This window comes from Brachycentrus maculatus, unplaced genomic scaffold, assembly GCF_059751285.1.
Source record: "Brachycentrus maculatus isolate JH-2025_06_01 unplaced genomic scaffold, ASM5975128v1 h1tg000344l, whole genome shotgun sequence".
NCBI lineage: Eukaryota > Metazoa > Arthropoda > Insecta > Trichoptera > Brachycentridae > Brachycentrus > Brachycentrus maculatus.
In genome coordinates, this window is record NW_028281093.1 from 335,284 (window position 1) to 349,501 (window position 14,218).

Sequence of the window (14,218 nt, forward strand, 5' to 3'; positions counted from 1 at the left end):
CCAATTACAGGAGTTATTTTCATATTATTTTTTGACATCTCATCAAAGATGAAGAAGAATATGGAAGTCTGGGCATTTACGGGGCTGACGGCATTTTCTGGCGTTTCTCATGTGTGTAATTATAATCCAGGATTCGGACCTCACATACTAATAAAAGAGTTTCTGCTTAGTAAAAAGCTTCATTCCATCTCACCAATAGATGTCTCTAGTGAAATTCTAGTGATTCAAGAACAAGGTTTCTAAACTGGTTCATATATATAGAACTTCCAAGAATTTGAGTAGTGTGGTTGTCAATAATGGGTAGAATTGGTGAATGTTACACGTGTGTAAAGTGGCCACTTAAACCAGCCGATGACGGTCGTCAGCCCCGTAAATGCCCAGACTTCCATGTTCTTCTTCATCTTTGATGAGATGTCAAAAAATAATATGAAAATAACTCCTGTAATTGGAGATAATCCAGATTTTGTGAACAAGTATTTGGACACACTCAAAATGTTATACTAATATGAATATTATTCTATGATTTTATGTGTCAATATTTTCAGTGTTGATTTTCATGTAAGTAATGAGTATGATAGATACTATTTAAATATGTATTCGTAATAAAATTCGATTAAATATGGGTTTAATTCGAATATCATGCCAGAATTATGACCATTTCCCATGATAATGATTGTACTTTATTACGCATAATTTTTTTTTATATCCAAGCTACATGAATACCTAAGAAAATTGATTCATATAAAGAGGCCGTAAGTTCTAGAGTAAGTAAATTAATATGTAAATACTGAATTCAAAATGACACGCACTCATTTATGTACAGTATGTGAAGTAAAAAATATGTATTTTTTGTTAATTAGGCTTAATAATTTATACGAAGATACAGTGATAACTATGTACTTATATCGTAATCGTACAGGAGAAAGTGACCAACTAACAAAACGTAAAATGTTCAGGAGGGCCACTTTAAGTCACTTTTAGTCAGGTTTAGGTCACTTTTTAAGTCAGGTTTAAGTCACTTTTGCTTGGCAAGAAAACAAACATCAACGCAGATAGTCATTTTTAACAAGTAACCACTGCTGACAATTCGTCGGCAGTTCTCGTCAGAACTTCGGGACGCGGATCTGACTCGGGAAGATGCAAGGGAGCTGGCAGCCGACAGAAAAGCCTGGAGACAGTTTGTGGACTCCATATGCTCCACCTAGGGAGCGGATATCGTTTTTTATTTTTATTTTTTAAGATATCAAATAGTCAATGATCCAGTTTTGTAAGAAATGCACTTGGTCACTTTCTCCTGGGTGACTACGAAATATATATATATCGTTCAATATGTATAAAATTTTAGTACGTACCTACTTTTTCAAGGATTAAACTTTCTCCTTAATTGAAGTAATAAGCTTTGAAAAATTGCCCGTGCAAATATTTTAATTTTTATATTGCTTTTTTAATTAGCTTACGGGCGGAAAGATAATTAGAGGGAAGCGGATTAAATTAATATTGATGTCAGAAAATCATTAAACATTACTAAGGCTTAAAGGGTTGGTGTTGTCAAGTTCTGGTAAACATCGTAAATCATTTGATTTTACTAGGCTGCATGTTTACTTTTCATGATAAAAGAGATAATAATTTACAGCTGTTAATTTTTATGTGTAATAAAGAAGATTTAAAACATACTTAATGGTTGAAAGTAAGTTGTTATATAAAAATTAGGGACCCAAAATTGCATTCAAAGTGAGATAATTTTTTTCTTTTATAATGTCTATAGGTCGCTTACAATATTATTATGATCGGATAAATAAAATAAAAATATTTAAAACAATATCGTTTTAATTGCAATTTTACTCGGTAAGTATCACTATTTATTAAAATCTATTATGACATGTGTTTCGGTACATTCCGCATCATTTTTGATTATTTTCAAACACCGTATGCAAAAATAATGAGGTGTCAGTATTACATTTCAAACCGTAATCAAAGTGTGTTGACGTCATCAATTTATCAAATAAATCGTCTCAATTACTTAAATTACTGATTTCTAATTTAAGTCAAGTTAAATGTTGGCGCGTTGCAGGAGCCTTGGTGAGGACCTATCCGACTTCGTATCGGTGATAGTTCATAAGGAACTGAAAGAAATAGTCAAGCTAGGACACGAAATGCCGAACCTTCTTGTAGTGGAACGAAAGGTGGACGATAGTCAACAGTCCGGTTTCTCCCGAGGAGTTTTAAGTGGTTTCCTCCCAATCATGAGCAAATGCTGAGGAGTTCCTGATTGGCATACACTGTATTATCCCTTCTGTTCCTTATTTATTAATATAAAACATTTTATTTTTAGTTAGAAAAATCAAAAATCCACTTAAATCCACAACGCAAACACAGAATTCAATTACCGTCCGACCACGGGAGAAGTCAAACGTCTTCCACGCCCGATTTTCCTTAAGAATGTACATATATTGGATATTTTTGGTTTTTTAGAATATAAAGATTTTATATGGATTTTTTAAACTCGTTTCCTTTCAATACTTCTTTTCTTTTTAAACCATATAATTATTTCCAAGTAAAACTAATTTTTTAATGCAAAAACGGTGTCTTAAGAAAAAAATCAATTACTTATAATGTTACCTGAATTTTGGAAAAAATTAAGTTGCGACTTAACGAATACTGGGCCTTAATGATCTTTAAACCTAGTTCATAATAAACAAGGTAAATAATTAATGCAACTCCCATAAAAAAACTCAAATATAACTGATTGAGTGTCTGATTATTCAGGAATATTTGCCATGATTCCGTTAAAAAGAAAAAGAAAATTGAGATAAAAGTGACAGTTGGATTCGCAGAAGTAATGTGACTAGATGTTGATGACACTCGCTCTATCTCACGGTTGACTCTCTCACTATTGTTCCGAGTTCTTCCTCTCATCACCCCGTAATTACAATAGATAGTATGCAAATTATTAATTAAACTTCATCCTATAATTAAGTGATGTAACGGAAAGGTTGATTACCTTCACCGCTGAAAGAGCGCTAAATTCCGACGAAAATAGTGAATATTCTAATACTTCACGATTAAGTATACACACCAGGGTTAAGATTTAGTTATTTTTTATTTAAGTTTTACTTAGTAAATACCACTATCTATTAAAATCTACTGTAACACATTTTTTGATGCATTCCACATCATTTTCTGAAGCTAATTCTAAATTTTAGAGTTGGGTCCTTGGGACGTTGAAGGTTGAAGACGGGGTAGGAGCATATTTAAATGGTTTAGTAATTATATTGATTTTTAATAATTGTGTTTAGTGACTTTCTTCGAATAATGTCGTTCTAATATGTTATCGCGTTACAATGGTTACCCCACACTAGAAATAGGTTGTCTCAAAAGAATGAGTGAAATAATAATATTTTTTATCTTTTAAGGAAATTATGTTTACTTTTTTTCAACCCCAGAGTAGACTACTGGTCGTAAGTAAATCCAACAGGAGTGCAAAGTGTTGAAGGAGATTAAATTAAAAATTGCTAGATTTTACCACAAAACGTCTGCTAAATCGATTGATGAAATTTAATATTTAGTCTTGGGATTATTTATATGATGTGGATGATTATATACATGCAATGTTTTTTACTCCAAGATTTTTTTTCTTTGTGCTTTCTTTTTTTACTCTTCAAACATCGATCGAACATCGTTTTGCCATACGTCTGAGAGATCGCATTTGAATTGCATTCCCCTTACTTTCTTCCTCCTTTTCTTTATATATATATATATATATATATATATATATATATATATATATATATATATATATATATATATATATATATATATATATATATATATACATATATATATATATATATATATATATATACGTATAGGTGGCTTGGTGGGTCTCTGGAAAAAAATGTAAATATGTATAAATTGTGATTTAAATAAATGTATACAAATAAAAAAAATGTATACTATTCGGCTACGTCATATTGTTGTTAATGTAGGCATTACAAAACAAAATAATAAATTAAATTAATCAAATGAAATTACGAATAACGATGTTATATTTATCAGCGTCATTAACCAGCAATTTCAGGTAAATATTTCAGCAATTCAGATTTTGTCGCAAATTGGAGATGGCGCAGATGCAGTTGTCGAGCATCTTGTTCAGCAGGTGACATGGCTCACGCGCTAAAACCGGTCCCGCGTCTTCTGTCTTTCTAAGTTATCCCGGACCTCTACCCTGGAGCGTTCGACTTTATGTCGTAATCGTGAAATGAGCAATGTTAATGTTTTTACCATATTGTATCCAGTGACATGAGTTTTCAGTAGGTATATTGCCTTGCACGTATTTCCCTCTTAATTTTGTTTACAGGTATTAATTATTCGTTAATCTCGGTGAAGACCAAATGCCGCGTATACAATGCCTGCATTGCTCCTGTTCTTTTATATGGCTGTGAAACATGGCACCTTACAAGGGCCCAGAGCAGCCGTGTACTAAGCTTTGAGAATAGGTGTCTGCGGAGAATTTTAGGTGTGCGGTGGTTTGACTTTGTGAGGAATGAGAGATAAGGCGTAGGATGCAGCAAATCTTGGTCACAACTGTCGTCAAGAAAAAGCGATTTAGTTGGCTTGGCCATGTACTCCGCATGCCTCCTGAGAGCCTTAATCAAGCTTGCCTCTTTTACAAGGCATCAGGTTCGCGCCGCCCAGGACGACCACTGCTGACAATTCGTCGGCAGTTTTCGTCAGAAATTCGACGAATTGTCGGCAGTGGTCTTCAGAAGTGAATTGAACTTCAGAACCAGGACGACTGACGAGAACTAGAAACTCGGTTTGTCATAAATATAGTTACAGATCTCCAGTCAGTTTCTAAATTCGAAATCACTGTTGAAATAAAATAATTCATTTTCTGTTTTTCCTTTTTTAAAACAAAAAAACCATCCAATGTTTACAATTATTTTATGCGTCATAGACAGTAGAAACTCGTATCGTCATAAATCCTCGTGTTTCAGGTATAGGGGTCCGGCCAGTTCCTCAATCGGGAGTCTCTCTTAACGTAATAGGGCAAAAGTAATCGATCGCTTTTTTGTCGCGGAAATGGTCAACTTCCTCTAATTATATCCGAATATACAGCTAAATTGGCTCCCTACCGGCCGTACGCCTGAGGCCTGCTTTGTGAATTCCGATGCGTCGCGATCGGACGTCAGATGCATGTAGTCGATAGTGGATAGTGGATACTGGTCGTCGGAGGGCAGGGGAGGATTAACGAATAACCAAACACAAAGGCTTATTTTAAACCCTGGCCAAGGTTCCATACTTATTAAAGTGGGTAACATCATTAGCTATTTATGAACATAACAGTTAATACGAGTGTGTTTGATAAAAGCTACGGAAATATGGTTCTTTCATAAGATATCTATAGATTTGGCATTTAATTTGTAAAACTCCATTTTAATTTACATATTAAATAATAAAATCAAACACTGATTTTTAAAGTAAACTAAATTATATTTTATTATTGTAAACACATATGTAAAAATAAAATTTTGAGACAATTGTTTCGCCTTTCGCATTTTCAAACTAATAACTTTCGTAAGATGTTAAGAATGTCGAATGACCAACGAAAAATATATATAAGAGTGAAGAAAATTTATGTTGTACACTATATATGTATGTATATAATCGATGTGATTTTTTTTAAAGAACCTTGTTTTGGTTTTTGATTCGGACCTGCTGTATTTATCAATACAATAACGATACATAATATTTATATTTATCTTGAAATCTCCTCAATTTCAGAGTGACTTGTTTAACGACTTCTGCATAATGATGAAATACATATGTTCTTACATTTAAATAATGAGAAAAAAAAACATTATTTTATAATGATTATGACGTTCATTTGTCTTCAATTATTTTCAATACTTGCATCTGTGCATGTGGCCGAATGCACGTAGGTTTGCTTAATGATAATTAAACAATAATTTTCGAATAAAAATAACGGGTTAATACACAATTCATAATATTGCATTTAAAATATTTTTTTACCCTTTCATAAAGATGACATATAAAAAAAATATATATTATACTGAAAAACATCATTGCGGTTTTCCGGGAATTTGACTTATAATTACTTCATAGTTTAGTCTTTGTCATGTGTATATAAATATATACATTTAAATTATTTGTTTGAATAATTCACTTTTCACAATCGTTTGAGACCAATTTGATATAGAATTAAAATCAAACACTGATGTCAAGAGTCTACTAAATTGTGGACATTACTTTGAAAATGACATAACAAGGTAAGAATTTTTTTAAAGTTTTGTCGTAACCGACATCATCAGACTGGCGTGGGGCTAGACAAAATTCTATGTTATATACACAACAAGGCAGGAGTTGAAAACTATGATTTTATATAATTATTCTGACAAAATTAATTTAAATTTATTGAGTTTAAGTATTGTATTATATATATTATAATAATCATTGCAGGTAATTTATGGTGAATGTTTAAGGTATGATTTGACCAAATTATATGTTGAAATGGATTTTGTATGTGAATTTAAATAATATACAATGAAATTACAAAGTTGTTATTTTATTCTATAAGGCAACAATTGTCACAATAAAAAAATATTTTTAATAATGAAATACAATTAAGTAGAATCGAAAAATTGGTGTTTGATTTTCATGCAGTCATTCTTCGCCTCTTCTACATTCATGCATCTCCTCATACGCACCCGATTATTCTTCCTGACTCCTGACTCGACCGCTTTCAAGTATTTGAGTAAATTATCATATTTCGTAGATGCGTTTGAGCAAAATTAAATAAAAATATTATTTTTAAGATAAAAATATACAAGAAAATTAAAATTGAAAAAAATGACGGCGAATAAGTTTTGAATTTTTTTGTTTTTCATTGAAAAAAAAATCGCTTGACCTTTTCAATTATATAAAATATTATCATATAGTAATGAAACCCTTATCCGCACCCCAATGGTGCATACGGCACTGCTTTATATAAACGCAGTGTTATCTTGATCGTTTACACATGAAGGAAAGGTGATCAGACCTCCGCTTCAGGTACCAGTCCAGGGTAATATTTAATAAATGTAAGAGTGAAAAAATCACATATTTATATACGGGATCTCCAGAACGGTAGCCGAGCGTGCTGACCAATGCACTACGAAGGTGGACAAAAATATATTATAAATGTAGCTAATTTATTGATAAAATTTTATTAAAACTTAATTTATTGCGAATCGACCACGAAAGGCACTGGGCAGTAGTTATCGGGAAACATGTTTATGACTTTTGATGGACACTTTACTTTTACAACTGTATTTACGATCAATCCACACGTGAAATGGGTAATGGATAACTTTATTCGAGTCCTTAAATTAACCGAATGATTATTACTATCGTTTTCAGCCATAATTTTTTCGCAAATAAATTCAGTCACTTTTGACATGGTCAGATTACAATGGGTGCTTTAGCATAAACGACAGGTGGGGTTGTAATTATATATGTACTTATGTGTGCACAGTGCCGGATTAAGAGTTTTGTTTATTTTTATTTCTACAAAGCCTCCACTGTGATTTCGGTTCTAACAAACAAAATTCATTGCAATTAAAATATTGAGAATTATAGAGAAATATTGTTGATGTCTATTTGACTAGTTAATAAAGAAAATTTCTATTATTTGATAAAAATATGCAATGTTAGTTTATTATATAGTTATACTTTTATGTAAATGAAAGTTTATTTTTATTTTTATATTACTTAAGTGAAAACCTGTAATTAGAATGTTACTTTTTTTGTTATTTTTATTATTATTTTATATTTTTATATTATGTTATTTTTGTTCAATATTCTGCTGGTTTTCCAATAAATAAATAAAAAATAAAAATAAATAAACAGTGCTTTTTTCATGTAACGCGGTGGAACGGTGTTTCGGCATCTTTTTTCACAGATATATATTTTTTAAATTTTCTAAATCAATGTTTGTGCTTACGTAATTACAATCTATATTGATAGAATTAGTCAAAATGATAATATATGGTATTGTTATGATTCTTTATTATACATACTCTTCTTTATATATCGTTCACTCCTTTCTAACTAATAACCCTATAAAAAACTTTATTTTTCAGGTGATCGTTTTTAAAGTTCAAAAATATAATAAGATGTGTTAAAAATAAATATATGGCATTTATTAAACTTTTTACTGTGCAACAGATCTTTTTAGGTAAAACCTGAATGTTTTTTTTCCATTTGAAAAATATTTAGTATATTAAAAAAATAATTAATCAATATCTTTTCTTCAAAATGCAAAAACAACACTTTCTGCCCTGTAGTGGGTAAATATTAAGTTAAAAGTATGCCGCTTTTGCTGGGATATAGTACATTTTCTAGCCATTCCGAAAACATGTGCAGCTGGAAATTGAAGATTTTTCATATATGCCGTTGTTAAAGGAGTGAGCGATATGTTAAGATGTCAAAATAATGTAAAAATAACTCCTTAGTGGAGAAAACCCAGATTTGTTAACAAGCGAACAAACTCCCTCAAAAAATTCCAAATTTTAATTTTACTAATATTTGCAGATATTTCCATTCAAAGATTTCGTCGAAAGAACCTAAAAAAACGCAAAAAAATGAAACAATAATTGAATTAACTAAAGTACAGACGATATGTTTTTCTGAACAAGGATAAGAATACATGTTTTTCTTTATCTATGCTGAGATATCAAAAAAAAATAGTATTTAAAACACTATTTTCGCGATTTTCATTATAAAATAAAAATAAATTACTTTGTTACAAAATCACCTTTTCTTTTTATTTTTTGACATCTCATCAAAGACGAAGAAGATATGGAAGTCTGGGTATTTACGGGGCATTTATTTTTGATGAGATGTCAAAAAATAATATGAAAATAACCCCTTTAATTGGAGATAATCCAGATTTTGTGTACAAGTATTTGGACACTCTCAAAATGTTGTAAATAACTTTTTAGTGATTTTAAGTTATCATTTTTGAGTTACATTTTTTCGTTGTTTTGTTGCTTTGTTTTAGATATGCGATGTATTCATCTAAAAGGGAAACAAAATACTTGACTTTCAATTAAAAAATCTAAAACGGATGTTAAATGCAGGCATTCACTTCGCGGTCATTAATTGGAGGGAAATTTATTCGTTGGCATTCTTGTCTTTGTTGGTGAAATGTTTATTAGTGAAAAGCATACCCCACAAAATGGCGGACAAATTCTTGGCACTGCCAGTGGTGCAGAAACTTTTATCGCTCTCTGAGGAATTTCAGCGATGGCTAATTTTATTGCCCTCAGAAAAGTGCTTATTCCCTTTCATCACGCGCTCAAAAGGCCAGGAATGAAAGAAAGTAGTTTTAGATTACCTGGTAGGGTGGTAGATAAGTACAACGTATCTGTAAAAATTGGTACAATACATGTTTTTATTTTTTATTTTTAAATTTTTTCAATTTTTAATAGTCAAGAATCTATTTTTACCAGTTCTAAGCAATTCTGTCTACCCTCTGATTGCAAACAACTATATCAAACGTTTTGACCGATATCACTAGCCTGTTTTTGGTTGGTTGGAAGATACTGCTTTAAGCCGATGCATTTATTTCTTTTCTATCCATGAAGTTTCAATAAATAAATATATGTGAAGGTGGTTTGAAACGTTTGAATCAAGATTGTTAAAAGCAAAAAATACTATAGTTAACTTCAATACATCGCTCACTCCTTTCAAGAACGTTATAAATAAAAAATCGACAATTTTCGGTTGTAAACGTTTTCATAATGCCCATAAAATATACTATATCCCAGTAAAAGAAGCATATTTTTAACTTAATATTTACCCGCTACAAGACAAAAAGTGTTGTTTTTACATCTTGAAGAAAAGGTATTGTTTAATTATTTTTTAAAATATGCTTAATATTTTTCAAATGGAGAAAAAACCTTCAGGTTTTACCTAAAAATATCTGATGTACAGTAAAAAGTTCAATAACTGTCTTGAAATTTATTTTTAATACATTTTATTTTATTCTTAAACTTAAAAAACGATATCCTGAAAAATCAAGTTTTGGAGTCAAGGAGTGAGCGATATATATAATTTGATAAAGTTTAGATTTTTACTTCTGTGCTCTGTTCATAATATAATTCAAGCTCTTTCCAGTTGTTATTATGAATATTATAAACTTATTCTCCATGGTTTTAATAAATGTCAATTTTGCGACAGTTTGCATTGAGCGAATTCTGTCAAAATCACCGGACGCAGATGTCACGTCTGCGATATTGGCGCGAGCGGTACCACCTTACGGCAACTAACTACTTGATCTCGGACTGCACATGGTAGGAATCAATAATGCGTTCTGCAAAAATACTATACATACTACATTTTATTCTCCTTTCAAGAACGTCATAAATCAAAAAACTTGATTTTTGAAATGCAAAAAAAATAAATATCAAGCCACTTATTGAACTTTTTACTGTGCAACAGATCATTTTAGGTAATACCTGAAGGTTTTTTCTCGATTTGAAAAATATTTAGTATATTTAAAAAAAATAATGAAACAATACCTTTTCTTCAAAATGCAAAAACAACACTTTCTGCCCTGTAGCGGGTAAATATTAAGTTAAATTATGCCGCTTTTTCTGGAATATAGTACATTTTATGGGCATTCCGAAAACACACAACTGAAAATTGACGATTTTTGATTTATGACGTTCTTGAAAGGAGCGAGCGATATGTGAACCAGCCCATCATTGTGGATCTTCCTCGAAAGACATCTAGAGGAAGACCAAAGAATTCATGGATGCAGGCATGGCCTAGGTGACATTATTCATGGCAGAGGGACTTATAACCTGAAGACGAGGAGAGTTGACAGTCTGCAAAGAAGATAAGTTGGAATGGAACCAGGAAGAAGACAGTTGTAGTCTGTATAGTTTAGTAGTATACTACACCACTGTTCCGCAAACTTTTTCTGTTCAAGGTACACCTGCTAAATCAAGAAAATTTAAAAGTACATTAAAGAACTTACTTAACATTGATTTATTATTAAAATTGTCAGCCTAGTTAACTGATCACAGGCAATCAAAATTTGTAAGTTTTTAGTTGTAAGTGTTATCTTCACAAAACTAAAGTTTTTTTCGACATACAACACCAACTACCAACGAAACGGAACACCAACTAATCACCGCGGTACACCAGTGTGCCGCGGCACACACTTTGCAGAACGCTGTACTGCACTATACTACATATTAAAGAAAAGTACAAGTGGTATTGAAATATTTCTTCTGACCATCTTCTACGTCAAATGGTGCATGGGGCACTGCTTTGCATCGACGGAGTGTTTCATTGATCATTAATTACATATAGCCAGGATAATCAGTCATGTGCTTCATGTAACATTCACATGTTATATTAAATAAATATAAGAGTAAAAAAACTATATTACACATTATTGTAATTTTTTAAATTCTTCAATGTATGTTAAACATTTAAGAATTTAGAATTTACATATCGCTCACTCCTTTCAAGAACGTCATAAATCAAAATACTTGATTTTTCAGGAGAACGTTTTTAAGGTTTGAAAATATAATACAATGTATTAAAAATAAATATCAAGTCACTTACTGAAATTTTTACTGTGCAACATATCTTTTTAGGTAAAACCTGAAGTTTTTTTCTCCATTTGAAAAATATTTAGTTTATTTTAAAAAATAATCAAACAATACCTTTTTTCAAAATGCGAAAACAACACATTCTGCCCTGTAGCGGGTAAATATTAAGTTAAAATATGCCTCTTTTTCTGGGATATAGTACATTTTTTGGGCATTCCGAAAATATGCACAACTGAAAATTGACGTTTTTTGATTTATGACGTTCTTGAAAGGAGTGAGCGATATATAATAGTGTATTTATTTCCTTATAGAACAGATAAAAAAATATAAACCACAAGTATTAACATATTTTTCTTTTATTGTACCTACATATTCTAAAACATTATTTTATTTACAAAAAAATGTTTTTTTTTGTTTAAAAAGTATTTTTAAATAAACTAATGTAATAGAAAAATAAATTGATATAATAGAAAAATCATGCATTTGATTGGCTTTCTGACACAATTTTAATGATAACGGAAAGAAATACCTAGTCGCTTATAAATCATATTTTTATTTTTATATTTTTATCTCAATTATAATTTTCTAAAGAAAGTCGTAGAGTGTTAAAAAACAATCGTTATCTCTAAGAATATTCAAATTAAGCTTGATGTTTCAGTAATTTAATTTATCATTCACCCGTAAGTTAAGATAATTATTGTGTTCGCAACAAGCACATAATTCGGCATCTTTGTGAATCAAATTAGCGGTAATTATTAATTAAACGATCTTCCGCTATTACCATCACTTATTCAGCGCAATGGCGAATCCAGAGACTCGAGGGTAACGGAGTTAGAGCACTGACGAATTAACGACTAACTTCCATACCATTTTTTAAATTGAGTATTGAAGCCTGAATATTAAAAGGCTGTCTGTTTTAAAAATAAAAGAAATTTAAGGAAGTTATAAGAAATATGCTAATCACATATAAAAATCACCTTTTCTTATTATTTTTTGACATCTCATCAAAGACGAAGAAGATATGGAAGTCTGGGTATTTACGGGGCATTTATTTTTGATGAGATGTCAAAAAATAATATGAAAATAACTCCTGTAATTGGAGATAATCCAGATTTTGTATTTGGACACACTCAAAATGTTGTAAATAAAATATTTAAGTAAAAAAATTGAGCCCACTTAAATAATTCTTAATAATATAATAGTTCAGTCTTTATGTGCTTATTTTAAAAACTACATGAAAAGTGTGATTTCAAATCAAATTGTACAGTGTCTAATTATTCTCATTAATTCACACGATTGCGGCTACAAAAACAGCATTATTAATGAATTAGCCTCGAAAGTTAATTCTCTCTTAATTAAACCAAATGATTAATAGCGAGAAGAGAAAATATTTGATATTTGGATAAGATAACAGCGAGATAAGCGGCCTCCGTGTGAAATGCAACGAATCGGTGAGTACTACGAGAGCGGACCATATATCCGGATTATGCCGATCCTGCAATTACGACGGGATCATGATTGTGCATTGTGCAATAATGCATTCAAATTTTGCATCAATTTCGCGGGTTGGCCGCCGTTTTAAACTGTGCAAAACCGCCCGTTCACAATATACACGAGGCATGCAAAAAAGCAATGAATATTATCAGTATACACGCTAACTTATAATACTAAGTTATTAACGGATGTATTTTAATACTTCTTATTAATTCAATTTCTTACATAATTCATATCTTTAAATTTCAATGGGCTTTAAATGATTAAAAAGTTATTTTTTGACATCTCAACACAGATGAAGAAGAGTGTGGAAGGATGGGCATTTACAGGGCTTATTTCCGTCATAGGGTAGTTTAAGTGATCAATCACACACGTGTCACATTCACCAATTCTTCCCATTATTGACAACCACACTACTCAAATTCTTGAAAGTTCTATAAACATAATATATATATATATATATATATATATATATATATATATATATATATATATATATATATATATATATATATATATATATATATATATATATATATATAAATATATATATATATATATATATATATATATATATATATATATATATATATATATATATATATATATATATATATATATATATATATATATATATATTTATATATATATTGTTTAAATTCGTAATAAATAGCTTAAATGCACTAGAATTTCTCTAGAGACATCTATGCTGAGATGAAAGAAGCTTTTTTATTGAGCTCTCTCATTTCTCTTCGTAAGTCACTTGAGGGGAAAAGCATGCTAATATTTTAATATACCAATAAAATAACAAATTAATTTTTGTCTAGTCATTAATATATTTTACAATATATGCCTGATGGGTGTTTTAGGTTTTGAATTCAACTATTAAACTTATTGATTACTGATTATAATTTCTCTCAAGGCAAGAAAACGATTATTATTGATTTATGAATGAACGATAATGATTTATTTAAAAGTATGCAATTCATCAGCAATTGTATGCCTTGTATTTTTATTACAAAATAAATACAAAAATAAGACATAATGACCGTCACAATAGGCAACAAAACATGTTTATTTTATATTTCATGCATAAT